Below are 18,769 nucleotides of genomic sequence, written 5' to 3'. Positions count from 1 at the left end.
AAGAAGAAAGTTAGACAAGCACTAAACTTCCCATTAGGCTCAAATGGTGTATAACTCGAACAATAAGAAGTGACAGTGCATTTAAAACTGCCCATTCGGGCAGGCCGGCTTGGTCACACCACTCACAATCCTGAGGAGAATAAATAAAATGAAGAAATTAAACAAATGACATATTGATGTTATTTACCTACACTAATGTCACATTCTGTAAGAAAAAAAAAAAAAGACTGCAGCACTTGTCAATGATCAATAATTCACAGATCAATTTATTACAAGTTACAATAGGTCTACAAACATAACCATTATGTTTTAGTCCATCATCACAGAAACTGCAATGTAACATTCGAGTAAGAGCAAACAATGTATTTTGTAGACCGCCTCAATTCAAATTCAAATGCGCAGCCGCCGAATGCCCGATTCAAACGATATTGTCCTGCAAAAGAACTAAAAATGGGCTTCTTCAACAAATGTCAATCCTAAACAAAACACAGCTAGCCTTAATAATGCTCCTTCTTTGGAGAAACGAGTTATGCTAAAAGCAAGTCTGAAAAGCAGCCCAATTTAGCAAGCTCATGTTGATTTGCTTTGACAGTGGATGGGCGAGTCACAAGTGTAGAACTAATAGAGTTGGATGAGACGGCAACTGGGAACCCCCTTGAGACATTCATTAACAACCGCCGTGAATACAAAATGCATTGCTGCATTGTGGAATGTCTTTGATTTTGTGTGCACAACGCAAGCTCCAGTGTCCTTTGCGACATTTTGGAACGCAGCTTGAAGATTCAGAGCCACTTACAAGTGCCAGAAGACCCCCGTCCCGTCCCGTCCCGTCCCGGTCCCCCATGGGTGGAGGCAAAAGAAAAGTAAAAAGCTTCATGAAGTATTGTCAGACGCACACATTCCAAGAAATAGGGCACGGCACGTAAAGTATCTTATACACTTATACACGAAGTACTTATACAAATGTTGACAAAACAGTCATTTGCCATGGGCTGGGTTTTTTTCTTCAAAAATGTCATTTATCAACCTCAACGCTCGGTGGCGCAACAGTGCTTATTGTACTTTCATGCGCTTCTGCAGTGTCCCCTGATGGCTGTCTATGACTATTGGGGAAAGAGCTAGGCAAAACGTACCGTAGCTGCAGAAGTAAACTCACGGAGTTAAAAAAAAAAAAAAAAAAGGGCAATCTCCTTATCGTGACAGGGAACAACAAAATTCCTTACTTTGTCAAAGTTGAATTGTGGTGCATTCTCTTGAGCCCAAATCAGGCAGTCTGCCATATCTTGTACCGTCCCTAAAACGTTCATCTGGCAATCAGAAAATGTCAGTCACGGTCCATAGTAAAAAAACAACGAATCGAGAAGGTACATTTACAGTTTCCCAGTCAACCTCCGAATGAACGTAAAAGCAGAATGAATTAAGCAGGTTGCTATGTCCTCGAGATGGCTGCCGCCATCCCATCCCATCCCATCCCATCCCATTCCATTCGGGTACTCGTAGACATGAACAAAGATAAGCGCGATGAGACAAGAGCAAGACGTTTCCGGGTTTAACGTAGGAACGCAGTATATGACACGCCAAATTTCGAAGAACTTGACAATGCGGACTTTTTTTCTATCAGTTCATTCATTATAGTTATCTTATTAAAGTCATAATATGATATATTAGCACATTTGCCATTTTAAGAAATGAACTGTGACGAGGATTACCATCTTGTTCCGATGTATTTGCTTTGGAAATAACCCGGAAGTGCTAGGCTTACACAAAATACATTTGTCGTAGTCTTCATATTTCAAATGTTGCATTTCTCCGGGGGTGAAAATACATGTGGTTGATTCTAACTGCACTAGGCCACGTCCCAAATATGACGTTGTCATATATTTGACAAAAAAAAGCTGCAGTGGAGCCCTATATCCAGCAGAGGGAACCAAAAGGTTGTATTTTGCCGTGCCCCTTACTCGATGGCAAGGAATGAGCTGTGTGTATTGGCACAACAAATGGAAGAAAACCAAAATAGTGGTTTAAGGTGTGAAGATAAAGAATGCTGACTATAGAATGCGGTTTGCGCTTTGTTTCACGTGTGTTGAGAACAGACGGGCAAGTTGTCAATCAAAAGTCAATGTACGACTGGGTCACATTTCGTTGACCCCCCCCTCGAATTAGATGATGAACAAATGACTCCCTCCAACTTCCACCATTCACAATGTGGTTATGTTCTGCTTTCGCTGGCCGTGTAACATGGAACGTCTGCGTGCAAATTGACGAAACGCAAGGTTATTATTATGTTTGGCCCCTCGGAGCGAAGGCTCCAAACCTGAGTGGGTGTGCGGTTGCTCTTCCATCTGCCACGATGTGGGGAGTCTGTCCCAGGTGCCTTTTTCACATGCCACAATAGAAATGAAGCTGCCATGTATATAGGTATAGTGCAAAGTCAGGCTTTGGTCTGACAGCTCGGAAGCCGAGTCAGCCCCTTTTCAATTCTGTGGTAAGAGTTGCCCCGTGCTTGTTTAGGAATGATAGGATCCTTAGCGGAATTATTGTATTCACAGTGGTGCTAAGATAATAACTGTGAACAAACCTACCTTGTGTGCTACGCGGGGAGCCAGCCCTTGAAACATGAAATCGTGGAAAACCTTCAATAACACATCACTGAGTTGCTAGTGTCAATAGTAATGGTGGTTGCAGCAATCAGACACTGACGGGAACTCCTTGAACTTTCACTTGACATTCTCGAGGCCTCCGAGAACTTGATTCGAGATAACCGGAAAGGCTGGTGGTACTGGTTGTGCCGAAATATCCCCTTCACCCTTTGGTGAACCTTTTGTTTCCCAAGTCGGACTCAAGCGTCTTATCGGTCAACTCACATTTCAGGATGTCTCCAGGCGTGAGCTCCTCTTTACCAGCCGGTGAGTCACCGTGGGCGTTGAACAGAAGCTCCCACCAAGATCCGTCAGTAACGTACATCCAGGCAAAGAAATGATAAGGCGTGCCAGTTGCACAGACGTGAGTCATTTGTAAACATTTGCACAAGAAATGTATTCTTTGAGTAAGACATCTCCACTATGTTCTCCTCCCATGTGATGGCAAAATATGACCATTTCTGAGGCCCGGTCATGTCATGAAGCTGTGATTACCGTGCACAATGCTCTGTTTACTTCCTCTTGTAAACCCCAACAGTGAGCCGCTCCCCCGAGTGGCGCCTCGCCAGGACCGGGAAACGTGCCTTCTGTCTTTTCCCTTCCACACCGAGCAGGGGAGAAGTGCAAAGCGGCTGTCAGCGGACCTGGCCTGGCCGGGACCTCCGGCATACAGAGCCATCTTTTCACACCCGCTTCACAAACACACACCGGGCTCAGAAAAGACTCCCTTTGATTCGGCTACCGTGGAAACTGGCATTGGCCCGCTTTCTAGGCATCCCGATGTCCAGAATCACACCCAAACCGAGGAGTTCCGAGGGTAATGCGCTTTTTCAGGGGGGGCCCTGTGATTGATTCCAACAACACAGAGATGCCATTGAGATATACTGCAGGAATACCAACAAGCCAGTGTGGATGGGATGGATGGGATGGATGGGATGGATGGGATGGATGGGATGGATGGGATGGATGGGATGGATGGGATGGATGGATGGATGGATGGATGGATGGATGGATGGATGGATGGATATCCGTTCAAGCATGCAGGAGAGGACGGGGCAAATGTAGATACTCTTGAGAGTCGCAAGTAAATATTGTCGAAGTCGGCTGTTGCTCACGGCTCCCCCGGGGTCGGCCGGAGTTCCCGAGCCAAGATGAGACGTCAGCTGACAACACAAATGAATGAAAAAAAAAAAAATCATGATACTGGGCTTCTTTCAATGGATCGGGAAGGCCTTCTGCTAGCAGTGCTAAGAATTGGAAGAAAAAAATAAACATATCAAATAAGTCTTCCTCACCAGTAGTCAGCGCTACACTGCGGCAGTTTGACACCTGAGTGAGTTGTCAGGAACATTAGAAAGAAAGCTTTTTTTTCCCATGATTGTTATGCAAGGGAAATAATGCGGTGCTCGCCGTCACCGTCAGAGGTGGGGTGACGCCCTTGCACCCTCTGCTGCCCCGCCGCCGCCGCCGCTGCCTCCGCCGCTGCCGCCGCCGCTGCCGCCGCCAGTCTTAATTTAGTCCGAGCTCTTTTGCGTGAAGCGAGGCGTCGAGTTGCAGTGCGTCATTTGTCTTTCCAGTGAGTCAACACAAGTTTCTGCCCAATGGGCTGCCGTCCTTTCAAAAAAAAAAAAAAACCAAACATTTATCCATGCATAGATGGAGCAAGATAACAGCTGTGCCACACAATGCAAAAATACTCGTCATGCATTTAAAAAAAAAAAAGGATTTACCATCAAGCCAGTTGAGAAGTGAAGGTGCCCTTGTCCTCAGCTTGTTGCACCTTTTTTGGCACGGAGAGCCTAGCCTCATGTAAGAGTGTATTAATAGAATAAAAGTGAGGCTTCTTCTGTGGATATCACGTGTCCAAGATCACCACTGGTTACCTCAGCAGAACACTTGACTTTACTCTGACATAGAGGAACCACTTGGTATGTCTATGTTCTATGTTCAACACAAGAGGCCTCCCTCCACGCTGGAAATATCCTAGTTCGTCATGATGGAAATACAGACATCAAGAAAATGGACACATCCCCTTGAACTTTCTATTTGTTCATTCACTTTGAGGCCAAGGCAGATTTGATGAAGATGCGGCAGCTGTAAAAGGAAGGCTGGAAATGTGCTCTCGTGGCACCAAAGCGGAACATCAATTCATTGCAGTGAAACAGCAGCAGCAGCAGCAGGATGAGCAATTGCATCAGCTCTGCCTGCCTGCCTGCCTGCCTGCTTTTGACTTTCACACTGATCGCTCGCAAGTCAGTTAGAGGATTTCAAATGAGGGCTTTCCACTTAGAGTTACCATTTAAAAGTCAAAGTATTTTCAAGTCAAACTTTCAATTTGCAGGTTAACCTTTTGCAATGTGTCGCTTTTCTGGGACCGACCAGATGATGTGTGAGCAACACACTCAAATGAAGCTTGAGCAAATGAATTCAAGAACACAGAATCTGTCCGTCCCAAAGCAAGCGAATATATTTGGAAAGGCATGGCACGCTTCCTCACCACTGTTACACTCCAGTGCTTTTTTTCAATTCAGCACCTTTTGTAGCTCTGAGCTAACATTCTTTCCACCGTTTAGCCCTATCAAATGCTCTATATCTAGCTTACATAAACCTTCATTCTTTTTTTTTCTCCCAAAATGTTCACCTAACTAGTCTGGCTTGGACTTCTTTGCTGACTCTTAACTTTGTCCGCTGCCCAGATTCTTCACACCACTCCATGGCTACTTGGTGAAGAGACAGGAGTGAGTGATCACGATTCCCGCACCGTGCACTTTGATATACGCTGAAAAGGCAAACAATGGTTACTTTGGTTGTGCCTCCGATGACATTTACAAGGAGGTGTTCTTTTTCTTTTGTTCAGGGGCCTGGTGGAACAGGTCTGATTTAGAGACATCAGGGTGAGTTGGAGGGCTCAGAAAGAGGCCGGGCTAGCGTGTGAACAGGTGTGCACCCCATTGGGTGTCAAGCTCAGGTGACATCTACCATAAGGACACCACATTCAAAGGCAAAAACAATGGTTTCAACGATTGATGTCCATGTCCAAAACGTTAGTTAGCGCCACACAGCACGTTAGCTCCAAGTGGGCGCGCTTAGCCCCTTTACTCATTGCATTTTCAATCTGAAAAATGGACTTCTTGTTATGCTTAGCAACTGTCATTTTTGGTGAATGCTGAGCGGCGGTATGCCTCCGATTGTCCGTGTGGAGAACCGAGATGAACACAATCCAGTGTAAGAATGTTGCAAAAGATCCAGCTCATTATGACGCATATTGCGGCATTTCCCCTCACTGCTTTGGAATGTCATCGACACGTTTGCACAAGACCATTGTACGCTCGTCACATCACCTGACTGCGTACTAATCTGCTACCGTATGGAGACGAAAAGTGCAAAAGTGTCGTGATCCGTATTCAAATGGTAAGCCCAAGCAAAGTTCAGATGTTCCAGGAGGCTTATCCTGACACTTTTGCGCTCACATTTCACTGTTAGCGGAGAGCTAGCACGGCATCATTGTTCAAAGGTGCCGCTCAGGAGAAGGCTACAAATTCATTTTCAAGGAATTGAATGGGCCACAAAACACACTTTGGTTTGATCACAGTTCAAATCACGCAAGAGCTCCAAATACCAGTCAGCATTAGTGCAAAATCCGACTTGAAGAGCTTAACTTTATTCATCAGAGGTGGCGGCGGCGGCGGCGGCGGCGGCGGCAGCTGTGGGCCATGCCTTGAATCTCTTGAATCTTGCCTTTCAATCAAAGACCTTGAACTCATGGGGCTGAGACAGGAAGACGTGGCTTCCACCCATTTTCAAAAAGTCTCATGCTGCTGCTGTGCTGAGGCATACGTGTCAAAGGTGGGTGGGGGGACCACTTATGACATTATGAACAAGCCAAACATGCACCGCTCGCTCGCTCGCTCACTTAGCACAACAGTGAGTAGGTGGTTGCACTTGCACAATCCAGAATTTGAAGCTTTGGGTTTTCACATTTCCAAAACATGAACGGTTACATGTCCAGCAACCTCACCTCGGTGTGCATGTCGTCCCTTGTTGCTCCCTGCACACCTTGACGGACGGGGAAGACGCACGGCACCTGTTTCTCAGCCAAATGCCCTCATGACACAAACACCTCGGGTCTCATGCAACATACTTTGTAATTGGATGGAAAGCCAACATTCGACGGATTTCCACGTCTGGCTTCTCCTGATGTGATGTGATTTGTTCTACTTTCAGTTTTACTCAAGCAGCAGGGACCTTGCTGGAGCTCCTGCATCTGTGGCAAATGGTTTTCAATTTGTGGACCTGAAGTTACCATCTCTGTTTACTTTCCACTATTAAACAAATAATGTTGCGTAATGATTCCCTTTGCCAAGGAGGTTACAGCTTCTATCATGTTTGCATGATAACACAAAAGTACCGGGTCAGGATCACTCAAATGTTTCTTGTCAGGTTGATGTCTTTCTTTCTTTTTTCATTTGCTGTGCAGTTCTGCTAACTGTCACTTGTGGTTCAATGATACTAAATCCAGATTATTTGTACAATGTTTTGTCCACTTCCAGTTACATGATTTGATCAGACATAATCAAAACCAAAAACATGCATATTCGGTTTATCAATGTGAATGGGTGGTTTATATGGACCCTGGAATTTGCGAGCACTCCCATCCAAAGTCATCTGGGATAGACTCCAACAAGTCCTACAAAAAAAAGGAGGATTGGCAATGTCATACACAGAAGACTTTTCCCCCCCATTTACACAAAGTGAGCAATAATTACAATCTGGATTCCTTTATAAAACAATCTCAAATATGTGTAATTGTATCCTACAGGCACAAGACGCACGTGTGTTGAATTAGGGCAATTGTGTTTCTTTCAACAAAGCATTGCGGGGGGGTCAGTTAAATATACTTGTGGCCGCCGTGACCTTCCATTATCCCTATTTACCCTGGCCTGGCCTGGCCTGGCCGCTCACTCTTAATTATATGTCCACTTAGTGGAAGCATAACACTTTTGTTCAGAGTGGGGACTTGATGTCAGCAGCGTCCTTCTTTCTTTCCTTCTTCCCTTCTTTTGTCTTTCTTTCTTTCTTTCTGACGCAGGTATGACATTCCGCTATCCGCTTTCTGTCACATTGCCAACATGACACTCGCTCGCTTATGTACGTGTTCAACATTGACTCAAGCAATGTAAACGTTCACTTGGAACGTTCGTATTTGTGAGCGAGATCCGTGGAATCAAAAAGAATTTAAGAGGAGTGACACACGCACACACACACACGCACGCACCCAACACACACACACACACACACACACACACACACACACACACACACACACCCACACACCCTTTCCTGCCTGATGGTGACTTGGGACTCAAAAACCTTCAATATTGGCTATATTCGCAATAACAACTCTCTCTCCTCTCTCTCTCTCTCTCTCTCTCTCTCTCTCTCGTCCTCTCCTCTCTCCTCTCTCTCTCTCTCTCTCTCTCCTCTCTTCTCTCTCTCTCTCTCTCTCTCTCTCTCTCTCTCCTCTCTCTCTCTCTCTCTCCTCTCTCTCTCTCCTCTTCTCTCTCTCTCTCTCTCTCTCTCTCTCTCTCTCTCTCTCTCTCTCTCTCTCTCTCTCTCTCTCTCTCTCTCTCTCTCTCTCTCTCTCTCTCTCTCTCTCTCTCTCTCTCTCTCTCTCTCTCTCTCTCTCTCTCTCTCTCTCTCTCTCTCTCTCTCTCTCTCTCTCTCTCTCTCTCTCTCTCTCTCTCTCTCTCTCTCTCTCTCTCTCTCTCTCTCTCTCTCTCTCTCTCTCTCTCTCTCTCTCTCTCTCTCTCTCTCTCTCTCTCTCTCTCTCTCTCTCTCTCTCTCTCTCTCTCTCTCTCTCTCTCTCTCTCTCTCTCTCTCTCTCTCTCTCTCTCTCTCTCTCTCTCTCTCTCTCTCTCTCTCTGTCTGTCTGTCTGTCTGTCTGTCTGTCTGTCTGTCTGTCTGTCTGTCTGTCTGTCTGTCTGTCTGTCTGTCTGTCTGTCTGTCTGTCTGTCTGTCTGTCTGTCTGTCTGTCTGTCTGTCTGTCTGTCTGTCTGTCTGTCTGTCTGTCTGTCTGTCTGTCTGTCTGTCTGTCTGTCTGTCTGTCTGTCTGTCTGTCTGTCTGTCTGTCTGTCTGTCTGTCTGTCTGTCTGTCTGTCTGTCTGTCTGTCTGTCTGTCGGTCGGTCGGTCGGTCGGTCGGTCGGTCTGTCAGTCTGTCCGCTATTCCATTTGTCCGGCCATGCATGTGGTTTACTACTAAGCAGACGTCTGATTGGTGAGAAATGGTGGGATGTGCAAGAGGTGACTGGAGTTTGTGTCACTCACTCTATGTGTTTGTGTCAAAGTGCGGCGGCGGCGGCGGCGGCGGCGGCGGCGGTGGCGGCGGCTGCAATGGCACGGGCACTTTGACTTTGAGTCAACTGGCTGGCTGCCCCTTCTCTTTTCCGTGTTCAGTATTACGTTGACGTTAGCGTGAGTGAAATTGCGAGATTGACATTGACGCTGATACTTTTTCGAAGGCCGATTCTATCAGTCTTCATTAGCGTACTAGAAATGGACTGAAAAGGAGGACACCGAGCGCCCACTGTATCTATCGACGGATGCGTGCAAAACTTCCAAAGCGAGTGCCATTCTTTTCAAAGCTGCTCACAAATAATACGGTGTCGTCGGGCAAATGCGTGGGCTTGTTGGGGTGTGCAAAATGAAGTGAAGTGGTGCCCAGATGAAGCGAGTGTGTCTTGCAGATGGCTGCACACATTAACAAGTGATGGGAACTTCTTTCCGGAGCCAAAGCCTTTGGGCCTGCCCAAATGTTTGCGTGATGCGATGAGAACATTCCCTTCCTTCTTTCCGCTGCACATGTTTCCTTCATTATATACTATGTAAGCAGCAAAATAAGGCACTTGCTGCACTCAATGCAAGTTGCAAACTCGACTGACGGCCGGCCATCAACTCTCTCCGTATTGAAAGATAAGACCATTGCCCCATAGTGGCACCAAACAGGGTCGTGGTCGCTTGGCTTTGCTTTTCTCTTCTCTTCTGTGTTGTTTGTGCTGTGTCTCGGCAGGAATAGACAAGGAAATTGGATGTCTGAGCTAGAGGGACTGGATTTCTCCCTCCCATCATCCAGCACTGACGTTGCTCCTTTACGACGAGAAGTTGCTTGCTATGTAGTCATTTTGGTCAATGTGTCTCTGACTCACGACGGCCCAGCCGCTGCCCAGCTGCCCAGCCGCTGCCCAGCCGCTGCCCAGCCGCTGCCCAGTTGCCCAGCTGCTGGCCAGCTGCTGGCCAGCTGCTGCCCAGCTGCTGCCATTTTGACTCGCCGGGTAGGCGTCAACTATGGCGCAATAGAATTTGGGATTATTTGGAATCAATTGGATTCAATGACAGCACAATTTGTGCATTCAAAGATACAATATCAGATGTATTGAAAATGTATCCAAGTACTTCTATTCGCCTACTGTGAATTGATCAACTATTAAAACAAGGGGGGAGAGCACAGCACCATAAGGAATTGTTGTACTAGGTTCATCTTGTTTTTTCTTTTTCAATTACTTCTCTGGTTCTTCTATATCAAACAAATTTGTTTTAGGTTCATTTACCTGACATGTTTCGGCGGAATCTTCCGCCTTCATCAGAGTGTCACTGATGTGTTTGTGACGCGTCTTTATCAGCTGATGGATGAAGGCGTGGCTCACCTGTCAGATTTGACAGGTGAGTCACGCCCTCTGCTGTCAGTTCACCTCTCCAAAACACTGTTCCAGGTTGTAGAGAGCATGTATGCTCCCTCGTCCCTGTTGATGGTCCTCGGGCCCCGCTTGCGGATCTCAATGGCCTCCCTGATCCAACGCTGATGTTTGTTTTCTTCAGTGCGGATGACTCTGGCCTTCTCCCAGTCCATGATGTGGTTTTCCCTTTTACAGTGGTCGGTGATGGCTGACTTGTAGTGTTCCTGTTCTGCTTGTAGTTTTATTGCTCTTGTTTGTCTTGTTGCTGTCTCCTTCTCACATTCCTTCTTGTGTTCCATTTTTCTTGTGATGAAGTTCCTCCCTGTCTCCCCGATGTATGATTTATTACATGATTTGCATGGAATCTCGTATATGGAATTGCATTTATTTTCCGGATTTACTCTGTCCTTTGGGTGGACCAGTATCTGACGGAGTGTTATATGTGGTTTGATAGGTGTGCTTATGTTGTATTTTTTCATGGTTCTTTTGATGCGTTCCGTAATTCCTCTCACATACGGCAACGTCACCATTCCGCTGGGTTCCTGTTTCCTTGTTTGTTTCTTTCTTTGCTCCTGTGTTTTGTATTTTTGGTTTTTTACCTGTTCTGCACCTTTGGTTATTGCCCATTGTGGATACTGACATTTTTTGAGTGCGTGTTGTATGTATTTTTCTTCCTGTGTTATGTCGTCCGGATCTGTGATTATTGTTGTACGTTCGTATAGTGTTCTGACTACTGACAGTTTGTGTATAGTGGGATGTTCTGATGTCCAGAGGAGGTATTGGTCGGTGTGTGTGGGTTTTCTGTGTACTTTTGTTCTTATGTCACCATTGTCTGTGTGGTGTATGTTAATGTCTAAAAAGGCTATGGATCGAGCTGTTTCCTCTTCATGGGTGAATTTGATGTTACCCGTGGTGTCTATGGTGTTGAGATGGTCTGTGAGGTGTTGTGTATGTCCTGTTTTTACTTTTTCCAGAATGTCGTCGACGTAACGTTTCCATAGAGTGGGTTTGTATGTGTCCGGGGCTGTTAAGAGTGCCTTCTGTTCTAAATCTTCCATAAAAAAATTGCACATGATGGCAGAAAGTGGGTCTCCCATGGGGAATCCCTCTTTTTGCCTGTATATTGTGTTTCTGTATTGAAAGTATGTGGAGGTAGCGATGAAATGAAGTAGTTGGGTGATGTCTTGTGCTGTTAGATTTGTCCGTTTCTTGAGTGTCTTGTCTGTTGATAGTCTGTCATGTACTATGCGTATGGTAGGTTGTGTGGGCGTTTTTGTGAAGAGTGAAATGACGTCGTGTGATATGAGCATTTCATCTTTCTGTACTTTTATGTGTGTGAGTTCCGTGGCAAGCTGTCTTGAGTTTTTGCAGTGTTGATCCGTGTGTCCTAATAGTGGTTTTATTATTTCTATGAGTGCTTTTGAAAGGTTGTATGTGACTGACCCTATGCTGTCTACAATGGGGCGGAGAGGTGTACCTGGTTTATGGATTTTTGGTGTGCCATAGATTCTGGGGATGATGTTTGCTGTGGGTATTAGGTGATTGTATGCCTGTTTGTCTATTTTATTTTCCATGAGTAGTGGTTTGAGTAATGCTTTGAGTTTATTTTTCTTGTCTTCTGTTGGGTCTTTTTTTTATTACTTCATAGGTATCGTCCTGTAGTAACTGTTGCATTGATTCTTCGTAAGTGTCCGTGTCCATAATCACTGTTGTTCTGCCTTTGTCCGCCGGGAGGATTGTAATGTCTTTATTTTTCGCTAGTGTGATCATTGCGTTTGCTTCCTGTTTTGTAATATTACTGGGTGGTGGTTTAGCCGTTTTTAATATCCCTGCAACTTCATTGCGTAGTGCTGCTTTTTGACCTGGGTTATGTATTTTTTCGCATGCTAACTCCGTGGCTAAAATGAAATCATCGTGGGGTATGTTTTTGGGTGTGATTGCGTAGTTGAGTCCTTTTGCTAATATGCTGCGTTCTGCCTGGGTGAGTTTATGGCGTGACATGTTGTGAATCCATTTTTCGTTGATGTGTGTGTGATCCGGTTGTGTCTTCTTTTGTGCAATGAGTCTGTCCAATTTCCCGATGTGTCGGTTTTTTGTGGCGACAAATTCCTGTTCGTGTATATTATCGAAATGTTCGTGTAGTGTTGTTTCCGTGTCATTGTCCAGGACATACCGGTGTTTGAATTGTTCCGTCCGTCGCTGTAGTTCATCGTTGATATTGTTGAGTTTGTTGTTTGTGCAGCGTATCCTTTCTTTGGCCAGAGCCATCCGCACTCTCCTTACAATCCTTTCCGCATTCCTGGTCGGAATTGGGTTCTTGATTGTCAGGCTGGCCGGCGTTACTTCTTCATCTCGGCAGCGTAGATTGAACCTCAGGTGGTTCCTATAGCGAGCTCGTTTTTTCGTCAGTTTTTCAAGGAGGCGAAACTCTTTGACGCAGTTCTCTCCATAACTTCTTCGTAATAGTTGTACTAGGTTCATCTTGTTTTTTCTTTTTCAATTACTTCTCTGGTTCTTCTATATCAAACAAATTTGTTTTAGGTTCATTTACCTGACATGTTTCGGCGGAATCTTCCGCCTTCATCAGAGTGTCACTGATGTGTTTGTGACGCGTCTTTATCAGCTGATGGATGAAGGCGTGGCTCACCTGTCAGATTTGACAGGTGAGTCACGCCCTCTGCTGTCAGTTCCATATACGAGATTCCATGCAAATCATGTAATAAATCATACATCGGGGAGACAGGGAGGAACTTCATCACAAGAAAAATGGAACACAAGAAGGAATGTGAGAAGGAGACAGCAACAAGACAAACAAGAGCAATAAAACTACAAGCAGAACAGGAACACTACAAGTCAGCCATCACCGACCACTGTAAAAGGGAAAACCACATCATGGACTGGGAGAAGGCCAGAGTCATCCGCACTGAAGAAAACAAACATCAGCGTTGGATCAGGGAGGCCATTGAGATCCGCAAGCGGGGCCCGAGGACCATCAACAGGGACGAGGGAGCATACATGCTCTCTACAACCTGGAACAGTGTTTTGGAGAGGTGAACTGACAGCAGAGGGCGTGACTCACCTGTCAAATCTGACAGGTGAGCCACGCCTTCATCCATCAGCTGATAAAGACGCGTCACAAACACATCAGTGACACTCTGATGAAGGCGGAAGATTCCGCCGAAACATGTCAGGTAAATGAACCTAAAACAAATTTGTTTGATATAGAAGAACCAGAGAAGTAACCATAAGGAATTATTGCTAATGGGCCAAGTAGCCGTCTAGCAGTCTAGACAACCGTTCTTTGCGACAGTTACATTTCAACATGATGCCGTTTTGAAATTGCTCTTATTCCTTTTCGACTTCTTCTTGCCCAAAAAATCAGGGCACAGTTGAAAACAGCGAGTCCTAAAAGTAGAGGAGTGCTAAGGTTATACCACAACCTTACCTTTCAAAAAGGGGCTTCAGGTTTGGCCAAGGGTTTAGGTTAGGCTTCGAGTCACCCTCTGATTTTCACTTTGGCAGAGAACAGTAATACTTGGACATTGGTTAGCACGCTACGAATAGAACCCGAGCCATGATTCCTATTTTTCTTTCATACCCCGGAATCAACTGGCCGGAAGCGACACATTCTGGCCACCGGAAGCAGATCAATGGCAGTGATACAACAGTGAGGGAGGAAGTGAGTGACTGAAAGACGTGGAATGTGTCTGAACATGCTGACTTGTCTGTCGCTAATTTGAAAAACACGCTCCAGAGTCACTCACGCACGCATGCACGCACCCACGAATACCGGGAAGGAAATCTCCACGTCACTGAACCGTAGTAACCCTCAGTTAAGGTGAGGCCATATCTGTCAACCAATCACAAGGGAGCAAGAGTCAGGCAGTACGCTCAGAGCCAATCACCTCCCTTGTCATTTTTTCCAGTTTTTGCGGCTGCTTTACGAAATGCGCTCTCTCATTCCCCGCCCAAAGCAGGCAGGCAGCCACGCAGGCAAGCTAGCGGAAGTGAGGTTACTGTTGGCGTGGCGTCGCACCCACTTCTCTTTTGTCCTTGTATCTCTTCTAAGCTGCTCTGCCGCGCCATTCATTATGTGCGTGCGTGCGTGCGTGCGTGCTTGGGCTTTACCACCAAAGGCCATTCATGAGCACGTGTGAAAAAGCAGTCGCCGCCATGTATACTTAGATGGCGCATGAGCGCAGTGTCATTTGAGGTTGGGAACGCTAACATCTGCGGACGCCGCTTGCGTCATCGGCGTCAAGCCAAGACAGGACCGAGCGTCTCTGTTTGGTCCTCGACTCGCATTCCCACAGAATCCCATAACACGGGGTCAGGACTCAGGTGGTCCGTTCCCATACGTGAGCGAGATGGAAAGGTTGAGAGATCAGCTCGTCAAAACATTCTTTGTTTGATTTGGACACCGTCGTCTTTTGTCAGGAACGTAAGAGAAAAGAACAATGTCTTGTTCATCCTAACAAAGGTGGTGATGGGAAGGAAAGCAGAGGTGATTCCAATTGGCTTGACCTGACGGTAGGCGGCACACTCAGCTCGGGCTTAGCACCTTGCTCTCACAGTGTCAAGGTTGTGGCCGGCCTTTCAACCGTTCGGAAAGGCAACATTCGTTATGAGTTGCTCCAAATCAACAAGGTCAACTACGAGAAGAGCAGAGAAGAAGTGAAGCAGCAGCCAAACAAACCTGCTGCTGCCATGATAATAGCGTTGCAGCTTTCCACCTGCCACGACCTGTCAATGATAATAGCGCTCCAGCTTTTCCTCTCTCTCATCCAGAAAAGCATTGAACAGACAAAACATCTGTTCCACTTCTCCATCCGCCACGTTCCTCGCACGGCAACTTGTGATGCTCCTTCTCCGGAAAACCATTGCTTCTTCACTGTTTTAATCCAAACCAAAGAATGTTTGGAGTAACTGGGCAACATCAGAGGACAGTGAGTCTTTCATTGGTGGTTCATGTAATGACTTGGACTCAATGGCGTTTCTTTCGTTCTTTCTGTTGTTGTGTCTCACAAAGCCTGTCGCTGCACGCTCGCTCCGACGTCAGTCGAGCGCTGCTTAGCAGGTACGTACGTCTCGTCTCACTGTTAAAATGTCTTTGGCAACAAGTAGGAACACTTTGGAAACAAATGAAACCACACCGTGGGATTGATGGAGAACTTCAAAGCGTTGATAAAGTCTTGCAAGCAAAGAGCCTGATGAGGCATCAAATGGCACCCTTCACTCTGCCTCTGACCATCCTGTTTCCACGACTTTCCAAATATGAACAGCGGTCCGTTGGCGCTGCCACACCGCTGTAAAAGTCATCATCGGTCATTGAGTGACCTGGCTGCGCTTGAGCCACTTGGCCGCTGTCTCGCAACATGTGTTGGCATTAAGAGATTAACAGCAAATCCTCGAGGCACTGTAGTCCTGATGAGGGATGATGTTTGCTGGCTTTGAGGTGGGATCTGTCCTCCGCCGACACGCTATCGTCTTTTTGATCTTCACACGGCCCATGTGACTTTGCAGCTCAAATCTCTTCTACTGTAGTATAGATGGGATGGGAAAATGGCACAGCGTGGCGCTGGCCTGGCCTGGCCTGGCCTGGCCTGGCCTGACTCCACACCATTAAAATGCCCAGCGGCCCTGTTGACAGAAGCAGTCGATTAGAAACACGCTGGTGCAGGGGCCGCTCATTTCTAGCATCAGATGAACCGTTATTGTTTCGATTAAGGGTTCCAGTTCCCCAAAGTATTTCAATTCATAAAGCCGACCGCATTCCTGTACCCAAAGGTTCTCGTTCCTAGCTCTGACTTTAAGCTCATTTCAAGCCGACAAAAACAAAACCATTTCAACACACCTCCTTTTCAAATGGGAATTACTGTACATGAATGAGAGCGTTTCTACCCCCCCCCCCTCCTTCCCACTTTTCTTTGCATTCCTCGTTTGTTCCCATGAGAAAGTCCCAGCCTTCTCTTCTCAGAACCAAAATGTTGCAAAAAGGTAATGTTGCAGCCAACATCAGTGTGTGTGTGTGTGTCTTTGAATAAAGCATTGTTACATTGACTAACCCTAACCCTAAATTCAAATAAATGACGTACGTCAAAAAGTGTGAAAATACATGAAAATGTGCCTCGGTTTTTTTTCATTTGGATACAGAGATACTGGAGAGGCATGAAATAAAACATTTGAAACCGGGAAAGTAAACTGTAGAACCGAGACAATGTAGCGAGTTGCACACCCTCTTATCAGTAAGGATGTAGTTGTGTTCTGCTCATGTTAACAAGAGATTTCATTTATTGGCTTGTTATCCCTTTCTTTCTTTTTTTTTTTGCCCAAATGCCATTTCTCAGCCCAAAAATGTCTGTGCCGTGTGCACTGTAGCACATGACTGGATAGTTGGCGTAATCCAAGACAAGTGAGTGGGGAGGGAGTCCAAGCATTCGCCAGAGTTGCCCTTTTGCTTCTTTTGTGTGCAGATCAAATGGCCGTGTGAATCACCTTCAATTCTATTCGAATAACTCAGCTCAAACCAACATTTTTTTCCTCCTCAGCTAAAGCGCAGAAACAAAGTGATTAGCTACCGTTTGGAAACAAATGCGAGTTGAGATGCGACTGACTCAGAGCAGCGGATGGAAAGGTGATCAATCGGCAGTGAATAAGGACATTCTCGAAATTCATTTCAAACACTTTTCATTCCTTCATGGATGCTGCAGTTGTCTGTCTGTCTGTCTGTCAAAGCTGACTCAAGGGTTGGAGTCAGGAAAGTGTCAGCGGTCGGGGGAAAAAAACACGTTGGTCGTATACTGTCAAAATAAATCCGATATCATTTCAAATTGCAGTGTTCAGCCACAAATTGGTGTTGTGAAAGTAGGCCTTGCTATTCGTATTTGAATCTTCAAAGTGGACATATGCTTTTACGTAGTAAATCCTTCCTTTTTACATTTGATTCATTCACTTGCGGCTCTATGTATACGTAAGTGAGAAGAGCAATGCTTTTGTCTGAATTTCTTGTTTTGATGGCATCACAGCTCCCTCTTTTCTACTTGTTCGGAGGTGCCAGCCGTTTCGTTTTGGCGCCCTCGCTTGAAATGCAAACCGGATACGTACTTCACACCCTACCCTCACAAGATTTAGGAACACATCTTGCAAACAAGCACTGCAGTCAAGTTAAGCAGTAAGCTAATGCCAGCATTAGCGAGAAGCTAACAAATGCATTTAACACATGATTATGTTCCCAAAGAATAAAAAAGGAGAAGAAAATTCATCTGATAAAATGACTCAAAACACACCCACAAGAAGTGAAAAGATGGCGCGCGCACAAAGCTAAAATCAGCAGAAAGACTCGCGCTAATGCTATGAAAACGAGGGCATCGTAGAATCAAAATAAAGTAAAAAGAGTTTATTCTTTTGAGGTCATCTCAAGCTTACCGCTTTGCTGTGTGCGTCGTTTCCATAGGTTGAAGGAAGTAAAGCCTCAATGAAAGCAAGGATTTCGGCTGACAAAAGATTCCGACCAACGAGCAGGGCGTCCTGAAAAATGACATTGAACCAGGCGCTTCTTTGAGGTTTGGGTGCTGCTTTGTCATGAGTTGCATCCGACAACGGAAACATTTGATCGGCATTCTTGAGTTGTTTGGACTACAAAAGTCTCTCCGAGTCATCAAGATGGCGAATGTGCCAAAGCACTTGGCTGCACACCCATGACCTTTTTTGGCAATCGTTAAAAAGACCTAATAGCTCCACGTGCGGAGTGGAGCAGGCCCACCAAATGCAGCTTGGACCAGGGAACAAGCAGGCATAGCAGGACTAACAAACAAGACGAGTAGCGACTAACAACAACAGGACGGACGGACGGACGGACGGACTAACAAACAAGACGAGTCGTGACTACCAACAGGACTGACTAACAAGACCATAGTGACACACAGACGGGACTTAAATAGCCGACGGGTAACGAGGGGCAGGTGACGGCCATTACAATCATTACAGGTCGATACGGGCCGGGCATCCTATTTGTTTGGTCAAATGTAAACTGCTTCAAATCATTCTGGATTGCAATCTGCTGTCATGGCATGATTGTCAAAGCCCAATGTTGTCAAGTTAAATGTCCTATTTTTGTTTTCTTGAAAGTAGCAAAAAAGGAAACGCTTCAGTGATTCTAAAATAGCAGTAACTCCTATGACGTCATGTACTCAAATACATAAGGCTGTTTATTTCCAAAGACGTGGCTGCTCAGCCCTTTCTATTGAGTGCACTTGGAGTGGTAGCCCTAAAAACAAAAGCAAATCAACGTGACACGGTGACACTGTAACACTGACGTCAATGTCACGCGTGGAACATGAGCCCCCCCGTAAACAAACAAGCCTGAAACGCTAAGGCCGCCGGACCTCCTGATTGGACGT

The 18,769-nt window shown here is 45.9% G+C and overlaps 1 long non-coding RNA gene across 2 annotated transcripts; it reads right to left on the bottom strand.

Annotated features, from left to right (window-relative positions):
- Positions 1-234: 234 nt before the first annotated feature.
- Positions 235-16,001, bottom strand: LOC133153988 (uncharacterized). 2 transcript variants are annotated; one of them, XR_009714419.1, is made up of 4 exons: positions 13,816-16,001; positions 4,370-7,326; positions 3,935-4,253; positions 235-3,802 (listed from the first exon to the last, which is right to left on the bottom strand). It is a non-coding gene; the product is annotated as an uncharacterized LOC133153988 (long non-coding RNA). The 2 variants fall into 2 exon arrangements; XR_009714420.1 differs by having other exon boundaries at positions 235-3,886; positions 3,969-4,253.
- Positions 16,002-18,769: the final 2,768 nt, after the last annotated feature.

This window comes from Syngnathus typhle, linkage group LG5 (genome assembly GCF_033458585.1).
Source record: "Syngnathus typhle isolate RoL2023-S1 ecotype Sweden linkage group LG5, RoL_Styp_1.0, whole genome shotgun sequence".
Classification (NCBI taxonomy): domain Eukaryota; kingdom Metazoa; phylum Chordata; class Actinopteri; order Syngnathiformes; family Syngnathidae; genus Syngnathus; species Syngnathus typhle.
Note: the sequence above shows the minus strand (reverse complement) of the source record. Positions and strands in the feature narration are given on the sequence as shown.